This window comes from Triturus cristatus, chromosome 1_1 (assembly GCF_964204655.1).
Source record: "Triturus cristatus chromosome 1_1, aTriCri1.1, whole genome shotgun sequence".
In the NCBI taxonomy this organism is placed as follows: domain Eukaryota; kingdom Metazoa; phylum Chordata; class Amphibia; order Caudata; family Salamandridae; genus Triturus; species Triturus cristatus.
In genome coordinates this window covers 377,097,225-377,118,925 of record NC_140579.1, presented here as the reverse complement: position 1 = coordinate 377,118,925, position 21,701 = coordinate 377,097,225, and the positions used below count along the sequence as shown (strand labels likewise).

Sequence of the window (21,701 nt, the reverse complement as noted above, 5' to 3'; positions counted from 1 at the left end):
GAAAGGAGTGAGATCTGCTCAAGTGGCTGAATTGGTGGCATTGACAAAAGCTTGCAAGAATGGGAAGAATCTGAGAGTGACTGTGATGACTGATAGCCAGTATGGATTTGGAGTCGTTCATGACTTTGGCCAGCTTTGGCTACAGAGAGGTTTCTTGACATCGAGTGGGACTCCAATAAAGAATGCTGAAGTGATTGGGAAGTTGCTTGAGGCGATACAGCTGCCTAAAGAGTTAGCAGTTGTGAAGTGTGCTGCTCATGGACAAGGAAATGATTTTGTTACTCTTGGTAATCGGTTTGCCAATGACATAGCGCAGTATTGTGCGAAAAATAATCATTCGATTAATAGGGCACAAGAAAGGGAAATGTCTTTTTGTTCTGTGATGTTTACTAATGTCCTAGAAACGTGGGATGAAGTGAAACAGTTGCAGGATGAGGCAGGAAATGAAGAAATGAGAAATTGGATCAAGGCAGGTTGTGCCCCAAGAGAGACGGATCATGTTTGGATCTATAGAGATGGTAGACCAGTCATGCCTAACTCTATGTTGTCGACAATGGCAAGAATGTATCATGGCCAGGGACATCTGGGGAGGGATGCGATGATTAGGTCATTCAAGCAAACCTGGTATAATGCAAAGTTCAGGTTGATTGCAGAAAGCATCCGTCAAAGATGTTTGATTTGTCAACAGATCATTACTGGGAAAAAGACAGTGGTGAGTCTAGGAACAATAGGCAGAGAAGGAGGTCCTTTTACCAGAATGCAAATAGATTTCATTGAGATGCCTCAAGTGAACAAATTGAGGTATGTTCTAGTGGTAGTCTGTTTATTCTCAAGATGGGTGGAGGCCTATCCGACTAGGAGAAATGATGGAATAACAGTTGCAAAATTACTGTTGAGAGAGTTGATTCCTAGGTACGGGTTCCCAGTGACAATTGAGTCTGATAGAGGTGGACACTTCTACAATGAGCTCATGGGTTTAATTTGTGAAGCATTAAGCATACAGCAGAAGTTACATTGTGCATACAGACCAGAGGCTTCTGGAGTTGTTGAGCAGATGAACGGCACAATAAAAAACCGAATTGGTAAGATGTGTTTAGCTACTGGAATGAAATGGCCTGATGTCTTGCCTCTAGTGCTGATGACTATTAGGTCTACTCCAGATAGAACCACAGGTTTGAGTCCGCACGAAATCTTAATGGGACGTGCAATGAGACATGCATTTGTGCCTGTCAACAAGTTGATGACAATAACTGATGACATGATTTTGGATTACTGTAAAGGCCTGGCTGACGCAGTTCATTCTGTGTTTCACCAGGTTGGAGAAGACGCTACCACACTTGAGAAGAAGCAAGCCCATGATTTGAGTCCAGGGGACTGGGTGAGGATTAAGGTACACAGAAGAAGAAATTGCTTGGTTCCAAGGTGGGGAAGGCCGAGACAAGTTATTCTGACTACGACAACTGCAGTAAAGTGTGCCGGTGTGACAAACTGGGTGCATGCGAGTCATACTCTGAGAGTTCCAAATCCAAAGGATGGGACTGGTAAAGAGTATTTTGAAGAGTCAGATTCGAGTGATGATGAAGAAACTGAGCTAGTGAGAAGGAGGAAGAATCCTGAAAGAGCTGAAGGAGAAAGAGAGTCAGGTGATTCTTTCTTTCCAAGAGAGGCGTCAGGAGAAACATTGAGAGTTTCAGGGGAAAGATCGGATTCTGTAAGAGTGCCTGAAGTTCCAACAAGCAGTGGAGAAGAAAGAAGAGAAAAGAGCAATTCCACAGGGACTACTCCTGAATCAGATGAGGAGGTTGAAAATCCACTTGAGATTACACCTGAGGAAGCAGGGTCAGAAGAAGATAGAGAGGGACAGATTGCGGAAGACCCCCGAGGAGGTGTAGGGAACATTTCTGATAAGCTAGGTGAAGGGACAAGTAGACAGCAAGAAGATTGCGTGTTGGAGACCCGAGGAGGGACAGAGATAGGGAAGTCTCAATCAGTGGTGGAAAGGACTGTGGAGCGAAAGAAAACTGCTGAAGAACAAGAGGCAAATGAGACAGAATCAGATGAGAGTGAAAATGAGAAATCAGAGGGTCGAGTTCTGAGAAAGAGAACTTGGATCAGAGAAAGAAATAATAAAGAAGTGAGACCAAAAAGGAGTGTAAGAGGTGACCTTTGGCCTAACAGGATAAAGAGGCTGAGGTATCGGCTGACACGAGTGGATTCATCGAAAGCTGAACAAGTGAACGAGGTGTCGAGTCAAAATCAAGCGAAGGAAGAGGAGCAAAAGAAATCAAAAGAACCAGAGGAGATCAAAAGAATTAGAAAACCCAACCAAAAGTACAGGTCACCGAAATGGACTTATGTGGCACTGCCTGAAGGAGACGAAGAAGAGGCAGAGAGTCAAGTCAATCCGGAGGGGATCTTGAGAAAAGTGGTTGAGGGAGAGGGAAAATCTGTTGGAATCCTGAAAGTTATCTTGACTGACATTGGAGAAGAGTCAGATGCACAGGATGTTGTTGAAGATTTGATACAATTTGATGTTGCTGAAGAAGAAGTGAAAAGTGATGAAAATCCAAATTGAGTGAACTAAAGGAGTCACTTGGAGAAAAGTGAAAAGAGAAAATCTGAAATTAGCTGTTTGAAATAATCTAGAGTTCTAAAAACTCAGTAGTGGAGTAGAGAGGCTAAGTCAAAAGACACTGCCAAAGTAGTAAAATGGCTAACACAGAAAATAATCAAAGTAGATGTGCCTTCTTGAAAAGATGGTGTAGAATGTGCTGCTGCTGTACTGGATTATTAATGCTATTATGGGGTGTATTAGCTTTACTAGTTACTTTTAGAGTTACAATAGACCATTTTGGAATACATACTGAGAATGTGACTAATGTAGAGAAGAGTTCACAAAAAGTAGTTCCAACTAGAATTAGTAACATTTACATACATAAAGATAGGTCAATTAATGATTTTTCTAGCAATGTTTTTTCAAAGTTATTGTACGAATACGTAAAGACAATGGAAGTTAGGGATTGCTACGTCTGCATGCAATTACCTGCATCCGTTTCAGAAGGTGTTACTTATCACCATTTACCAGCTACGTATGGAATTTCATGTAGTGTGTTAAGTAGTGTTTTTTATTTGTTAGGGAAAATAGATTATGAGATGTCTAATAAAGATAACATTTTTGGGCAATTGCCTATGAACCAAAAGCTGAATCCAGCTAAAGAAGCTAACATTTTTGGTGAGATTTTTATTGAGAAAGAAGAATTAACATTAGATTACATTTTTAAAAACAATTTAACTTGCAGTTTGAAAGAAGAGGAGAAGGCTTTCCTAAACATGGTAGAGGAAAGGAGAATGAGCATGCATGAAAAGGCAGGGAAATATAAAGTGAGTGAGACAATTTGGGATATTGAAATGGGAAAGGAATTGAGGAATGGGGCTAGTCCAACTTTGGCTTTAGATGCACCACAGAAGGGTAAACTATGCATTAGCAGAAGGAAATCCCAATATGATACATATTTTGTTGGGACTAGTGAGTGTCATGATACATACTTCATTGCAACAGGATGGGGTTTTAAAGGTGGAGAAGATCCAGTTTTCCCAGGAGTATATTATGTTTGTGGAAACAAGGCTTATTACAAGTTGCCTGACCATTGGTATGGCACGTGTTATGTGGGCCTGGTCTTTCCAAAGATTTTCCATATAGATAGAATAGAAGATGTAGAACATATTAATTTACTAACACGTTTTAAGAGAGAAACTTGGTCAGAAATAGTTGGTGATATATTTGGAGCTTTAATTCCAGCAGTGGGAATTTCATTGAATGCATATGGTATTCGGAAACTGTCAACAGTGGTGGATCGCTTATCGACAAGTACCGCTGGAGGGTTTCTTTAGGTAAATACAGAGATGATTGCCGTACGTGCCATGTCTATGCAAAATCGACTTGCCCTTGATATTCTATTGGCCAAGGAGGGTGGAGTCTGTGGAATGCTGAAAGTTCAACATTGTTGCACTTACATTCCTGATGAAAGGAAAGACCTAAAGGTCTATATCAAAAATATCACTGATTTGCATGAAGAATTAGTACCACTTGAAGCTGAAAGTATCTGGACTAAAATAGCTAATAAGATAGTTGCTGTTAAGAGTTTTATTGCTAAGATAGGTAGTACCTTTATTGGTAAAATTTTATTTCCTTTGACATGCGTAATTGTTGCTTTATTGATACTAAGATTGGGGTGTTTGTGTTATAAAAACAGGGGAGGGAAAAAGAGAATAATTAGAGGAAATATTGGCAAGAAACAAAAGAGATTAAAAAGAGACCCACAAGAAATAGAATTAGAAGAATTGAGGGAGAGTGTTTATTTTGAGTCAAAGAGGGATGATGTGAGGGAGTCTGGTGTTTAATGTTGTGTTATAAAAGACATTTCCAATTTCTCCTAAAAATGGGACAACATTTTTTTTTTCGGGTTGGTTTTTGTGGTGATAAGATATCACCAAAGGGGGGATTGCTGGAGCAGAGTTTTCTGTTGAAAATGTAACGTGTTTTGAGCTCCAGTTTTGTTTATATGTTATGATTAAAATTAATAATTTGAAAACACTAATTAATAGTTTGTTTTGTTAAAGTCTGAACTAATCAATATTAGTAATGAGAGGAAATAACTACACGTGGGATGCATATATGTTGCTTAATAATAATGTGCGGTTTTACTAAATGAGTGTTGTAAAAGTGCTATTTGTTTCATGTTTATGCTTTTAAAATAACGTGTACTAATGCTTTATTGCGTTGCAGAAGGCTAGATAATTACATACACATAAGGGTATTAGTGGGGATTAACACTGTTTAATCATTATGCTTAGGTAACGTTGTTTTGTGTTTCTTTTAATTAAGATGGTCCGTTTTGGCCTAAAACAAGATGGCTGCCTTTTACAGCCTGCACTCGAGTGATTGAATTTTGACGAGAGGCCTTGCTGAACATGGTCGAGAGTCACCTGACCACAGCTTCTGCCTGGGTAGAAAGTTTTCCGTGAGGACAGTAGCACTGGGAACGATTCCAGCTGTCCTTGGACAAGGATAAAGCCACAATGAACAATGACCAGTCTGCGGTGGCTCTGCTAAGATATCAAGGAAGAACATTTGCGAAAGTAACATTTGCAAACTCGAGTTTCCTTCTTCCGTCTTTTTTTATTTTTGTGATTTTTCCTGAGCGGAGGTTTTCTAAATGTAACTGAGTGACATCCTTTCCTGCTCGCTCTGCTCAGCGGCTCAACGGATATTCAACATTTGTTTGTAACTTTTTGTTTGCTATTTTTCCTATAAAATGCTAGACTAGAGAGGGTCTGGGTTCGTTCATTCTTTCCTTGTGGTCATCGCGTTTGGACGTTTCCTATGCTGAGGACGGCGGCTCGAGAGACTTTACCGAGAGACCTGTCCTGACCCTTTTAGCTAGAATAGGTAACTAGGAGAATAATGATTTTGCTAATGATTGACTTTTCATTTGAATTAATTTAGATAAACAAGCATTTGTTTGAATTCCAGTGTCGGGTGTTCATTTCTTGTCAATCTATTGAGTTTTGAAATGTATTTCCTATGTTTAAAATCATGACTCAGGGCAATATCATTAAGGTCGCATTGACCTCATTGTAGATGCAGATTGGTTTAGGTTTTCTCTCCTATATTCAGTGTGGATAGAGTAATAGCGTGAATTTAGTGTGATGGGCCCTAGCGTATGATGTATGTATGTGCGTGTGACTGTAGATTTACTCTGTCCGTGGAAGCAGGGAGATTTTATATGCGCCGATCTGCAGCAATACAAGATCCAGAGAAATGACCACCCCCACTGCCCAGGAGGAGGACTCGCCATCACACACAAGAGCTCCCTCCGACTCTCCACCTCCAGCATGAGCGAGCCCCACTCCAACACAAAGCACCTCCACTTCCAGATCCAAATCAGCCCCAGAACCACGCTGGGCGGGACCCTCGTCTACAGACCCCCCGGACCTCACGCCTCCTCCGCCACCACCATTGCCGACCTTGTCGCACCCCATGCCATCACCTCCACAGACTACATTCTCATCGGAGACCTGAACTTCCACCTCGACAGCCACAGCGACCCCGAATTCACCATCCTCCTTGAAAACTTCCCCAACCTCGGACTGAAGCAGCTTGTCACCACCCCCACTCATAGAGCCGGACACACCCACAATCCCATCGTCGCAGGAGGGACAAACATCCACTTCAGCCACACGACGCAGCCCCTCTGGACAGACCACCACTGCATACACTTCACATTCAACACCACCATCGCACACAAACCGGCCTGTGCCTGCCACGAAGGAACTAGAGCAAGATCACAGAGGAAAACCTCAACACCACCCTCCTCCACGACCCCACCTGCGCCACGACCGACAACAGCACCGCAGCCAAAGAACTACACTGCTGGACCGCTGGCTGTTCAGACAAGCTCGCACCCCTCTGCCACCCCGGCAAACAATGCCCCCTGAAGGCCGCCTGGTTCTCCACGACCTCCAAGAAGAAAAGCGCTCCTGCAGACGCCTCAAGAAACTCTGGCGGAACAGGAAAACCACCGAAGACCAGAACAACTACAGGAATGCCATGAACGAATACCACCGCGCATAAGAGCCACCAAGCGGACCTTCATCAAGAACAAAATACACACCAACGCAAGTAACTCAAAAGAACTCTTCAATGTCATACAGCAGTTCACCAAACCTCCCATTGAAACCACAGACGTCACTCCATCTCAGGACCTCTGCAACAAGCTCAGCTCCTACTTCCACCTGGAAATTAAGGCCCTCTACGACAACTTCAGCAAACAGACTCTGGACACCACCACCCTCTCCACAACCAACAACCAGTCGACCATCATCACCTGGAAACCTGCCACCATTGAAGACACCACCACGACCGTGAAGAACACCCACTCAGGAGCCCCCACGGACCCCTGCCCACCGCAATCTATCACAGAGCCGCCGCCAGTGGGGGCTGGTGACATTTGAAAGTGGTAGGGCGTAAACAATTCTCGTACTGCACTGCGGCGAGCAAACGCGAACCACATACGGGGGGGTTCTCACCCGAGAAAATTTTGAAAAAAGAGTGGGCAAATGGTGCATTTGTAAGCAAATTTGAGAAAGCATGAAGGTTGAGCAGCACTCCTGCTAGGCTTACATTCAATTTGTTCGCAATCGCAGTACTGACATTTGCCTGGTTCCTTCTGGCACAGGAACAGCGATGGGCTTTGTGTCCTGGCACATATTGTAAAACTTATTTTATTTACCTTAGCACACAATACTATATCGAACTGTTTGGACTTTGGGGCACTGTGTAGGAGGTAAGCACTGCGTCCCCTTTTGCATATTATCCTGGTTTGCAGCCACCTTTTCATACAGGTAAACATTTGGAGAGACACATTTTCTCAAAGTTAGAGTTTTTGACGCATCTACAAATCAAATCTGGAACCTCCCATAATCCTAAACAAAAAGCCGGCTTCCACCCATGATCAATAAAACCGTACATCACTGCAATATTGCACTTGTGAATATACTACACTACCAGCCCAATTTAAGCAGTGATCTGAATAATTAGGATACAAAGAAGTGAGCTGCCTTGGTTACAGAGTTTTTCAGAGAGTTAAAGTCTGAGCTAATCACTGAAATTGTACATTGATGATGCTCCAGAAAGCTAAAAGTTTGAAACAATTGCAAGAAACTTCCAGCAAACATTCATTGGTAGCGTAAATGGTAAGAGATGTTGTGAAGATAAACAAAACGAAGAAGATTACTTTTTTTTAATAATGGCCCGTACTTGGGCCAACAAAACAAATTTTCCTGAATTTCCCGTATCTCCTGCCTTCCCCTTCTACCTCTAAACCATAGCGTAGAAATATTCCCTGGGAGCTCTTCCGTGTCTGTATCGTTCCCTTCCTATTTTTACCCTTGTTCAATTCTCAGTTGCCTCATTGCTAGGTCAGAGCTCCACAAGTCCTGTACTATATACACCGGCATACATTAAAGAGCCAGTGCATGTAATTGTCTATTGGTGCTGCAATCATCCACTTTCACCCACACCTTTCGCAAACAGCATTAACACTCATCTCGAATGCCCAGAGAAAAAACATTAGTTGTCATTTTGCAGAAGTCAGGCGGTGGAAATTTCAGTGAAAAATGTGCCAGGTAAGGTGCAACCTATCTTAACAAAGACATTTAACATACTGTGTGAGGCTGGTCCGATGCTACTCCTCGAAAGCAAATACAGTAAAACACACAAAGGTGGACCGCGCGTGGCAGTAGCACAGGTTATCCGTGCAGAGGCCCACGCAATGTGTCACAGCCACTAATGCTTCCTAACGTGTTCAACGCACATTAACTCCAGAGGGATGCTGTTCATGGGGCTGCTTGCCCACGCTGTGTCTGCTGCGTCACTTATTTTGTCACTGAAAATAAACAAGCCCGTCTGGTCTCACGCAAACTGACAATTATTGCCGTTCCCTCTGTGGCAACACATTCTAGTAATTATTATAATTACGTTTGTGGAAGCAAACACTCATCATTTTGAACTGGTTAAGTTGCATGAAAACAACGCACTCCCAGCTTTATACCCCAAAGTCTTTCACTCTAAAACGTGCAACAAAAATAATCTTATCACATCAATAACACTCACCCCTACGCCAAGTCAATCGCGGACGGCATTACGGGGGGAGGAGTGGGGGGTGCTAATGGGGTCATCACGGGAGGGATGGGGGGAGGTGGGAGGGATTTAATTAAATAAAAATATAAAATTAAAACTTACTCAGCTTACCTTCTGGATGGTTCTGAGTCCCGACTCCCGCCATCCTGCGCCAATTCCGACGTCCCTCCTCGTTATCTGGAAAGGCAGCCTCCCTCCCTCCCCTCCACAGATCATAACGCTGCAATGGCAGCGTTGTGATTGGTGAGGCGCAGGTGAGAGCGCTACAGCCATGCCATTTTCTCCTACATAGATAAAAAGGGAGAGTAGGCGGTCGTGCTCGAGGGCAGGGGGGAGTGGCTTGCCCACTGTTGTGGGTACTGACTGTTTGGTCGGCTCCGGGGGCTGACCAAACAGTCAGTACCCACAACAGTGGGTAAGCCACTCCTCCTCAAGCACGACCGCCTACCCCCCGCCCCCAACCAGGCACTTCTGCTTACTCGCAAAGACTCTCTGGTATTATTATTTCAGTTCCTCCGAGTAGTATTCCACATGAGGTTACAGACAGTTCTGAATTTATGTTTTTAAATGCTAATATATCATTTTTTAAATATTTTTTTGAAATTGACTTCAATTGGTTATCAGTCTCCATTTGTTTTCATGCGAATTTATTTTTTACTTCTTGGAGAGTACTGTTTCCTCAATTAGTTCACTTTCCTTAACAATTCCTGTAACTGCTGATCTTACTATAAAATGTATGTATTCTCCCACATCTAACTGATGTTTGTCTATTGTTTTAGATGGGTGCCTGGATAAATAATCTGCAGGATTATGCTCTTTTCCTGGTTTATGGATAATTTTAAAGTCACAGTCCATAAGCCTCATTCCCCACCTTTCAATTCTTTGTGGCATTTTAGTTTTAGGATTTCCAAAAATAGAAACTAGTGCTTGATGAACAGTGATGATCACAAAGGATTTTCCATAGATAAAATCTTGAAAATGCTCACATGCCCAAACAACAGCTAAACTTTCTTTCTCGGGCTGCGAATATCTTTGTTCTATCTCAGATAAACTTTTGCTGGCATGTGAGATCACATACCTTGGAGTTTCCCTCCCAGGCTTATGCTGCACTAATATCGCACCTAAGCCTATGGGACTGGCATCCACTACTAGTTCTGTACATAGGTGTGGGTCAAAGTATTTTAAATTTGCTGCGTATGTTATTTCCAACTTTATTTTTTCAAATGCTTGTTCACACTCAGTATTCCATTGAAATGTTTTCCTTTCTTTGTTAATTCTCTTAGAGATGAACCTATGGTTGCGATATTTTTTATGTACCTTGCACAATAACTTGTCATTCCAAGAAAAGATCTCAATTCTGCTACATCTTTCGGTCTTTGCATTGCATTCAAGGCTATTATTTTGATAGGATTTGGTCTCATCCCCTTTTCTGAAACTATATGACCAAAGAATGTCAATTCATTTTTATTTATTTCGCATTTTTTTCATTCAAAATTAATCCAGCTTCTTCAAGCTGTTGACATACTTTCTCTAATGCCTGATCATGTTCCTCTTGTGTTTTTCCAAAAACCAAAATATCATTACTGTAATTCATACAATTTTGTATTGGTCTTATGACATTCTTTATAATTTCCTGAAAAATTTCTGCTGTAGAACAAATTCCAAAGTTTAACCGCTTGTATCTTAATAATCCCATGTGCGTTGAAAATGTTGTTATATATCTTGATTGATTATCAATTATTAACTGGTGATATCCTTTACATAAGTCAAGTTTTGAAAATACTGTCGCTCCCTTTATGGTACTTATCATGTCATTCAAATGAGGGCCTGGGTAACGTTCTCTTTCAATAGCAGTATTAGGGATCCTCATGTCCACACATACTCTGATGTCATCGGTATCTTTTTTTGGCACAATAACAATAGGACTTACCCAAGGTGTTGGTCCTGTTACCTCTTCAATTATGTCTTGCTCAAGTAGTGACTTTATTTCTTTTTCAACCTTTCCTTGCATGTGAATTGGCACTCTTCTATGCGTTTGTGCTGTTGGTTTTATCGCTTCATTTATGTGTAAGGTAATTTCCTTGCCTCTGAATTTGCCAAATCTTCAAATAATTTTGGATATTTCTTTAAAATTGGATGATCCGTTGAAATATTACAGTTCATTGCCAATAAACCCATAATTTGAGCAGTTACAAGGCTTAATAAACAAGGACCCGGAACTTCATCTTGCAACACATGTATATCATCTTTACTTGTTATATTTCCATATTTTAAGATTTCTTCACATTTTCCTAAGCATAGAACTGGAGGTTTGGCACCCCACTGAAAAACACTAACATTTGATGTGTTGATGCAGCGCGGAAACCTGGGTATCGGGAATCAAGACGAAACCTCGTACCTAATATATCCTCCCTTCGTCACAGACCAAATATCACATTAACACATTCACTCGTACAATCATTGGAGGGGCCATAACACCAACATTCACACTTCGCTTCTCACTGGCCTGTACTTACGGGAGGAATAACTGTTTCCAAGCACTGACATGAAAGGAATACCTTATAACTTATAGAGAGAAAACTTATTTACACTTCTATACACTAATACCCTTATTACTGCACATCTTAATCCTAAACATCAAGATACTCCTTCCACGTGATCGACGGATCAAATGAGTTGTTTTGAGTTTAGTGATTTAGTCCAGCTAAAGCATACTCAAAATTCCTGATTTACTCCCTTTCAATAAACGACCAAACACATGTTCTTGTTAATCAATATTTTGTTTATCTAAATAATGCAAGAAATTTAGTTCCATCTAGTAAATTTATTAATCATTATGCAAATCACAGAACACCATATTTACCTATTCTGGCTATCGGTCGTCCTTTAAGTCATCAAATTTAGTCGTCAGCACGCTACAGTCCCAAAGATCGGGTCAAGGACCAGAAACGTGCAAGTATCGATCAGTGACCATAGATTTTTCAATAGTTTGTAGTTCATCAAGAAATTGGGCAGCAATTCAGTCTGTCAAAGATTCAGGAACACAGCCGTCACATAGCGTCACCATTGTCTCCGTCAGCGAAAGGAAGAATCAGAACGACAATTACTCTTTCTACTCTAACGTCATATTTATAATGGAAATAAGGACCAAAAGTTACAGTATTGAGAATTTGGGCTCATCCCATAGGTTGGTTGGGATCGTCCGGTGAAGTTTCACATAGTTCATGATGTCATATTGTCAGGCATGATCCATCCGGTTCTTTGCATAAGTCCTTTGTTTGAACATTTGGCAAGTATCCTGTCGTGACCTTGCTAAGGCACATCGTGTTTGGGGTCAGGCTGAGGCTACTGGTACGGGTGCTTGGCGCATGCGCACTTGGTCTGAAACCTCATGGAATGGTAGCCGTTGCGTCGTTTGTGTCAGGAGGCCATCTTGCTTTTAGGCCCAAAGGATAACTTAAGCAAAACAAACACAAAAAGTAATCAAAACATAGAAATAACGTATAAAATGTTAAACCCTCACTAATTCCCCTCTGTGCTTGTAATTATCTAGCATATGGCGACATTTAAAGCATTCATATTCACCCAGTGATGTCATCTGGTGCAACATACGATAACGTCACAAAAGCAACATATATCATGTGATATTCTATTTTTCTAATATTAGTATGCGTACATAGGTTAATTACAAATTATTTTAGCCATGCAAAATGCAAATCCCACGTATGTTTCATACATTAGTAATGTTGATTACATTTTCACACAAACACATTAATTGTATTATAATTAATAGATTATTCTAATTAGTATGAACATGCGGATTTGGGGGGTATACAAAATTTTGTACTACCCGCTCCATCAGTGTCAGTATAGGTTGTTTTTTCATTTTCATATATTCAGTTATGCACATTATGTTACATGTTGCTCCACTGTCCAACACAAAAGGGACTTCTTGTGATTCAAATAATAAATTTATACATGTAGTTTTTTTTATATTTTCTCTTTTGATCATATGAATTTGTTGACAGATGTTATTTTCTTGCATCATGTCACTTTCTTGCATCATATATAATTTTTCTGATTGCTCAAACTCTTCCTCAGATTCTCCTTCAATTTCTTCCATGTGTCTTATGTATTTTGTGTTTCCATTTATTTATTTTAATTGGATTAATTTGTTTCCACCTTTCTTTATTTTCCTTTTTAAATCTGCAAACGCTTGCAAAATGATTGTAACCTTTGCATTCTTTACATGGTTGTCCTATTGCTGGACATTTCTTTTGGTGTGGAAATTGAAATCCACATCTGTAGCATAACCTTTTTCCTTTAAACTGCATTTAATTTTTTTTTTCAACATTTGTTTTCTTTGACATTTCTCTAATTTGTTCAATTGCTTTAATTCTTCCTTCTTCCATGTTTGTAGCCTGTTTCTGAGCTTGTGTTTCCGTTTTTGCCATGCAAATTATTTCTTGTAAATCATATTTTTTTCCGATAGTTTTTTTCTAAATTTTATTGAGTTACATCCTTGTATTACTCTTAGTCGAATGGCTTCTCCGTTGTTAAATTTCTCAAATTCACAAAATCTTTCAAAATCCAAGTTTCTCTGAGGATCAAATTTCGCATTTAAACATTTCATAATCCCTTTGTAAGTGTCTTTTTCATTTTCTGGAAATGTGGTTATTAGGTCTTCAACATCATCACCTACAAGGTTGAGCAATAGGTCTTTTGCTTGTTCATCAGAGTATTTTTTGCATGTTGCTTTTAAAAAATGTTTATATCTCCTAATCCATTTTTCCCATCTTTGTGCAATATTTTCTTGCTTAGACAGATTGAAAGTTCTTGAAATGTTTTCAGTAGCATCTTCTTCATTGTACATATCTGAATTCATATTTATAATAACATTACTTGTTTCCTCTTCAGTCATGTTTTAATGTATATTGATTTAAACTATAATTAAGCAATTCTTCTGTGTCTTTTGTTGCTTTATTTATCATGATTTAATCAATTTATTTAACCTCAGTTAATATGATATAGTAAATATAACTAGGTATTATTCCTTGAAGTCCTTTCTTTCTTTCAATATTTGCTCTTAAGTCCTTTCTTTCTTTCACTACTTTCTATTCAAGTCCTTTCTTTCATTTTCCTTCTGTTAGGCTAGATGCTTCAGTTGAAAGAGTGAGCAAAGGAAATAAAATCCTTGTAAACTGTTAATTTTTTTACTTAATCTTGTTTATTTAGTTTGTCTGTCTGCCTTTGTTTGTATTTTCCCCAAGTATGAATAACAGGCGTCGTTTTCAGACACACGCTTCCTTTAACTCGTATTTTATTTGTTTAGGAAAAGCTTCTGTTTACTAATTGAATTCATGATCGTTGAAAGCTTTCATTGTTTGTTTAGCTTTAACATTTGATTATACGCGCTGAAATATACACGCGCTGTTGAGTATTTATTTAAAGTTATAATCCTGGCTCTCTTCACGCTTGATCGCACGCGCTAACACAGACGCGCTGCCAAGTATTTATTTCCTTTCAAACCCTCGTTCCATTCATGCTTGGCTGCACGAGTTGGAGCAAACGCGCTGCCACGTGTTTATTTTCATTTGGAACCTTCATCCCTTCACGCTTGGCTGCACGCGTTAAGCATACGCGCTGCCAAGTGTTTATCTTCAATTGAGAGTTCTATTCTTCTCACGCTTGGTTGCACGTGATGAAACACAAGCGCTGCCAAGTGTTTACTTTCATCTACGATGTCAATTTCTTTTGCGCTTTGCTGCATACGTTAGAGACAATGTTTATTTTCAGTTTCACGTGTTGTTTAGCTTCCACTTTTAATTAATGTGCTCTGAGTTACACGCGCTGTAGGCTTGTTTTGAAAAGATTAATAGATATTGATGTTTATTCATGAGTATTCAGTTTACATGCATTAACTTGTTTTCGAAATTAATTAATATGAAGCCTATTAAAATATAGACAGAATAATCTTCAAGTAATTTATTGCGATGCAGCAGGGCAGTAAGTCCTTCCAGCTCAAAGCTCCCAAAGTAATTGATTTCACCCTGGGCATAAACATAGAGTTCCAAAGCAGAACATGGAAAGCAGAACATAGAATGCATTATAAATAATAACTAAGCGCATGCCACAGCAAACAAGGTGCATGCACTTAAAGGAACATAACATAGAATATAACACATCTCCCTCATTTGAAGGAAACAGAGAAACAAATGAAAATAAAAAAAATAAAAATAAATAATAAAAAAACATAACAGACACTAGACATTGTCATTCAACTTTTTTGGAAAATATTTTACACGATTAGAAATCCTAGTCTTAGAACAAACAGAATAGTTTTTATCCAACATGCTTGACTCACCAGGGATACCAACATTATTATCATGTGAGTGGTCTGACTCATTAGAACGATTTGCAGGTAAATTGCTTTGTATGTTGACTGGACACCTTGCCACTCTTATAACGTTCAAAACCTTGCCATCTTGGGTGGCAAAAGAGTTCCTGAAAACTCTTTTAATTTGAATTGGCTTACCAAATCTGTTATAACCCTTACTGGTGATTCCTGGTTTTAAAATTCTAACCCAATCACCAACTCTAAAAGATGGTATACGAGTTTTCCACTTTCTATCAAACCACTTACAAGTACTTTGTTGCTTGTTCTTTACTTTAGAAGCAATATCCTTAACACCATCACTACTCAAATTCTGTTTGACACACTTCTGTCGAAACCACCATGGGCAAATCTTAGAGGCTGGTTCTCTTCCTTTCAACAATTTGAATGGGTTGATTTCAGTCGTAGTATGAGGGGTAATTCTATATAACCACAATTTCTCTCTAACTTTATTCAACCAGTCATCCCCACATTTTAATGACTTCACGATGTAATCCTTCAAAACTCTGTTAAATCTTTCAACCTGGCCATTTTCATGTGGCCTGTAAAGGGACGTGAAAACATGTTTAATTCCGCATTCTTTCACAAAATTTTTCATCTCTGAAGATGTAAATTGCACGCCGTTGTCAGTGACGAGGTACGATGGACAACCTTCATGCGCAAAGACCTCTCTTAAGAAAATTAAAACAACTTCCGTTGTGATTTTATTTACAAACTTTACTTCCGGCCACTTTGAATGGTAATCCACCAACACCAAAGCAAATCTAAACTTCTCTGGGAGCATATTAAAAGGCCCAGAGATATCAAACGCTAACTTTTGCCAAGGTTCTTTTGGCCATTCAACCATTCTTAGAGGGGAAATTTTCATACTGAGCATCCTTTCACTTGAAATGCATGTATCACGCTCCCTGACTACACAATCAATAAATTTGTCGATGCCTGGCCACCAAAAAAAATTCCTAACAAGACGTTTCATAGATGAAATTCCAGGATGTGTCTTATGAGCTATTTTAAGGATAACATCTTGCATTCCTTTAGGGGGAATGCATTTACAGCTCTTCAAAAGAAAATCTCCGTCAAATTCTAATTCTCCTGCAACCTTGAACAAAGGTAGCAACTCAGGTCTAATATGATGTTTTTTTGGCCAACCTTCCATAACATATTTTTTAATTTCTAACCAGTCCTTATCTTTTTAACACACTCTTCCCACAGTGTCTCACTAATCTCCTGAAAATGTTCAGGCATAATGTCACTAAAGTTAAGTACAAAATCTTTTTCTTTAACCACATCCACACCACTTTGAACACATGGTAATCTTGAAAGAAAATCAGCTGTTACATTTTTCTTACCAAGTACATATTCCGTTGTAAAATTGTATTCTTGAAGTCTAGACGAAAGCCTAGCAATTCTAGCAGTAGAGTTCCACCCTCCACCGGATGAAAGGATGCTGACTAAGGGCTTGTGATCAGTTCTTAACGTGAACTTGCTACCCCATACATACAGTTTGAAATGCTCAATGGCCCAGACACAGGCAAGTAACTCTCTCAATCACAGCATATTTTCTCTCTGTCTCATTTAGTGTTCTTGAAGCAAACGCCACATTCCATTCTTCTCTACCATGTTTCTGCAAAATTACCCCACTAACTCCATATAGGCTTGCATCAACTGTAATAATGCATTCTTTTTTTAAGCAAAACGGTTTCAACGTGGGGGCGCGCACTATCTCTTGTTTAATGTTTTCAAATGGCTTCTGTTGACTACTGCCCCAAATGTAGATTGTATTTTTTCTAAGCAACTCTCTCAAAGGTTCCATTTTTTAAGCAAAGTTATCTACAAATTTACTATAGTACTCACACATCCCCGCAAAACTCAATAATTGTTCTTTGTTTGTAGGAGCTTGGGCATTAATGATAGCGTCCACATTAGATTTCTTTGGAACCACCCCATCACCAGACAGGGTGTGTCCTAAGTATTCTACCGACTTCCCGTACAACTTACATTTGTTTTCCTTGAGAGTGAGACCATTCTTTTCTAACCTGCCACAAACCTCTTTAAGATGTACCTTATGTTCTTCCTCGTTTTTAATTAAAATGTCATCTTGAAAACATTTAACAAAATGATCAATATCTCTAAAAACTCTAAACATCACTCTTTGAAATACGGATGCGGCGGATGCCAAACCAAACGGCATCTTTGTGTAGCGATACAGGCCTTGAGGGGTTATGAATGCCGTAAGGTTTTTTGACTCTTCAGACAAACTGATCTGATGGTACGCAGACCTTAGGTCTAACGTTGAAAAAACTTTTGCTCCTTCCAACATTGATACGACCTCATTTATATTAGGAAGGGGATGGCAATCAATAACAATATTCGAGTTTAAAGCTCTCAGGTCCACTCATACCCTCAAATTCTTATCTGCCTTGCGTACCAAAACTGTGGGTGAAATCCATTCAGATGACTCAATTTCTTCAATAATTCCTTCATTAGTAAGTTCTTTCAACTTGTCCCTGAGTTCATCTCTCACATTTATGGGTACACCTCTCAATTTTTGTACAACTGGTCGTGCATTCTCTTTTAGTATAATTTTATGTTCAAAGTCCTTGAGTCTTCCCAACCTATCACTGAACACATTCCTGTACTTGTTAACTAAGTTCCTCACTTTGTCATTGGGATCTAAAACCGCCACTTTCCTTTTGGAAACAAATCCCCTAAAATGACCGGATCTGAAGCTCGTGGGTTTAGCATAATCCCCAGCTTCAATTGATCACGCCATCCCAGCACATTTACTCCTTTAACAGCAATGTACAATTTTATTTCGGCACACCTTCCTTTGAACCACAAAGTGACACTAAAATAACCTTCCATATCAATTCTTGTTTCATCAAAGCTTTCTGCAATCACATCGCTAACATGTAATTTCTTCCCCTTACACACTTCATTCAATTTCTCTTCAAAATATTCTTTAGAAATTATCGTCCATGGTGACCCTGAGTCAACCCTGAGTTGTAATTCTATATCCAAAACTTCCACCGTACATTTAGGAGACTCCAAATAAATTTATTTTCCCTCACTTACGCTTCTACTAACAATGGATACCACAAATCCTCTTTCACACTCGGAATTGACTAAAGCTTCTCCACCTTCAACATCACTGTGAATCACTTCATTACCACTGACTGTCGATATTGATCTAGAAACAGATGTAGAGGAATTATTCCTTCTATTTTCTCTGCAAACATTACTGAAATGCCCAAACCTTCCACACTTCCTGCATTCTCTATTGATAGCAGGACAACCTGTGAATGACGCTATGTGCGTTTTACTCCCACATCTGAAACACACACTCTGACCTCCAACGTTCCCATTACTTCGGAATGCATTACCACTGCTGTACCTGTTGGTTACAGGCCTCTTTTTGGAAAGTATCCGGTTTGCTGTTTCGCCCTTGCGTATTATTTCCCATATTATTCTTTATAGCACATACTTCTTCCACACTTTCATTCTTCTTCGTACTTTGTCTAACCGTTTGCATCCAACTCTCAGACTGTTCTACAGCTTTTGCATTAGCTATTGCTTCAGACAAACTTGGATCACCCAACACCCACAAATTCTCTTGTACTTTTTTGTTCCTCACATGCACAATAATCTGATCCCTTATCATTTCATCAGCCATCATGCCGAATTTACAATGAACACATAATGATCTTAGTGCTGTCAAAAAGTAATCAAACGATTCATCCTCCTTCTGTGCCGTAGTGTAGAACTTAAATCTGTTCAAAGCAATGCTGGTCGTTGGTTTAAAACGCTTTTCCAGTTTTTGTAAAGCTTCGTTATACACATTCAAGTTCTCTTCTCCTAGCTGTGGTAAAACTTGTGGTAAAGCTCTGAAAATGTCTTGACCTTCTGATCCTAAACAGTGCAATAAAATGCTTTTTTTTCTTTCTGCTCCCATTCGTTCTCCGTCTATTGCCTTCATATAGGTTAAAAACTCTTCTTTCCACCTTGTCCATGGCAAAGGTGGGTCTCCCTTATTCTGTAAAAATGTTCCTGGTGGGTCAAACTGCATTTTTTTTTTATGTGTTATTAACTTCCTTCGCTCTGATGCTGACTACTCCTCTTTTTTTTTTTAATACAATGTACAATGCCAAATGTTTATTTCTTCTCTTTCCAGTAAGTTTTTGTAAGCTCTCTCCTCTTTTCTCCAGAAACTTGTCACACAACTCTCTCTGCTAAATCCTTCTTCCCACACCGATTTTTATCAAGCTCTTTTCTTCACTTTTAACAAAAAAAATATTATATAATGTCCCAATAAAAAAATGAGCTAACCAAAATTTATGTAAATAAAGTTTTCTTTTCTGACTAACAAAAAAGATGTAGTCAAAATCTTACTCTTTAACCAACATTAAGCACAAAAAAAAAATGTACTTTGTTCCCCACCTTCGCCTTGTTTCCTTTTCTTTTACTTACTTTCTCCTCACTTTAATTACCGATCACGCAGCATCTTCTTCTTCTTCTTGTGATAGTTTCCCTAAAAATGGCTGCCGCGTCGCGCTGTGCGTAATGCATATTGACGCTCCTGGCTTCTGATTGTGTATTGGTTGCTCAGCAACCACATTGGCTCCACGACGCGCTTCCTTCCAAATTACCGTAACCTGGTAACAACGTTGCCTCCCACGACGTTCTCTACGTCAGCAAATGTCTTTAAGTGAACGCTGATCTTGATTACGATCTTGTTGCTTACTGGAGCGCATACCTTCCTTCGCTGCGTTCTCCTGAACGGTGCTAGGATACAGCTAACGCTCCTCCACAAGATTCCTTTCGTTGTTTTTACTTCGCTTCCAGATTTAAATTGATTAGTCTTCCTTTTACATATGTATTTTGCTTAAATACAATGACTCCTTACTTCCTAGATTCTTTCTTTTCCTTTCTTCTTTTTTTTTTTATAAATCCCTCATAAAAAAAAAATCTTATTTCTGTGGATTCTTTGTCTCTCTGTTCCCGTGCTGTTACTGACTGGAGAGGTTTCTAGCTCATCGCCAATATTAAAATATAGACAGAATAATCTTCAAGTAATTTATTGCAATGCAGCACGGCAGTAAGTCCTTCCAGCTCAAAGCTCCCAAAGTAACTGAATTCACCCTGGGCATAAACATAGAGTTCCAAAGCAGAACATGGAAAGCAGAACATAGAATGCATTATAAATATTAAGCGCATGCCACAGCTAACAAGGTGCATGCACTTAAAGGTACATAACATAGAATATAATAAAGCCTTACCGCGCATGGTTAGTTTGTACTTCTAAATAGCTTCCAGCTTTTGTTTTATCCTTTCAGCAGCAAATTAATTTGTAAATTACTTACAGTTTGAGTCATCACCAGAATTCTTTGTAGAGTTGTTTGTTTGTTTTTTTTAAGGGAGAAAATCACTTAGTAGGCTACTTCCTGTGCAGATCCTGTGCAGTCCATGTGATTTCTGTAATTATGGTTCAGCTTTCAGCACTCTGAATTCTCCAAACTGGCAACAGTCAGTCGCAATCAGTTGTAAAAAAAAGAAATTCTTTAAAATTCCTATAGCATATTTCCTTCAGGAGAGAAATCTTCACTCTTCATGTGTGTCCTTATCCCGTTCGTCGCCAATGTAAAAGAGTCTTTCAGACACAATAAATATAATTTAGTAATATCCTTTAATGGAGCTTGTAAATCAGCTTCCACATTCATCCAAGTATATCAATTGAATGCCCCTTGTGCATTCCTTAAGTCTTAACATTCTTTTAGAACTAATGACATCATAATGTCATTTACACATTACTACATTCTACCCCCTCCCCCCTAAAACAAAACAAAATAATAAAAATAATAAGTAAATAAATAAATAAGGTAAACAGATCAACATTGTTCAATTAATCTCTTTGGTCTTTTAGAAAGTCTTTCCGATTTTCTCTGTGTCCACTCATCTTGTTGATCATTAGAGTGTGTAGCTCTTTGTTCAGCATTTGATGAACTTTTTCTAAAGAAAAACTTGTTTCTTGTTATTATTTTATTGTCATTTCCTAATACCATCATTAGAACTAATGACATCATAATGTCATTTACACATTACTACACCCTCCAGCCTTTGAGGAAATACAGAGATGGCAGGCCACATCAGAGGAGGATGTGGTGGAAGACAATGAGTAGGAAAGAGCTCTAACAGATATGGAGGAGGAGGGGGCCCAGCCTGGGGTCCTGAGCTGCCAGGAGGGCCCAACTCGACTACAGCAGATGACTTGGATGCCCCGAATGCCCAGGATGGAGTAGGGAGCAGTGTGTCTGCCAGGTACCAGACCACACAGGAGTTAGAGGACAGGAAAGAGGAGAGAAATCTCAAACTGGAGCTAGCCTAGTTGAAACTAGAGAGGGATAAATCTGAAGCTTAAAGAGCCTTAGAGGAGAAAATACTGGCTATGGAGGAGAGGAGGATGGCACATGAGCTGAATCTCAGAGAGCTGGATCTGAGAGCTAAACAGAAGGAGCTTAGCAGTAATAGTGGCAGCATACCTGTAGTGCCCAATGATGGAGAAGGGAGGGTTTGCATACCTAAGGGTCTGGTGCCCAGCAATGTTAAGGG

General features: G+C 39.5%; 1 long non-coding RNA gene across 2 annotated transcripts in view; it reads left to right on the top strand.

The window, feature by feature from the left end:
* The window catches only part of LOC146870240 (uncharacterized), a 72,115-nt gene extending 66,646 nt beyond the window's left edge, over positions 1-5,469 (top strand). For both annotated transcript variants that reach the window (XR_014970097.1, XR_014970092.1), the window contains exon 4: positions 4,886-5,469. This is a non-coding gene — a long non-coding RNA (uncharacterized LOC146870240). The remainder of the gene's footprint in view (positions 1-4,885) is intronic.
* The last annotated feature ends 16,232 nt before the right edge of the window (positions 5,470-21,701 follow it).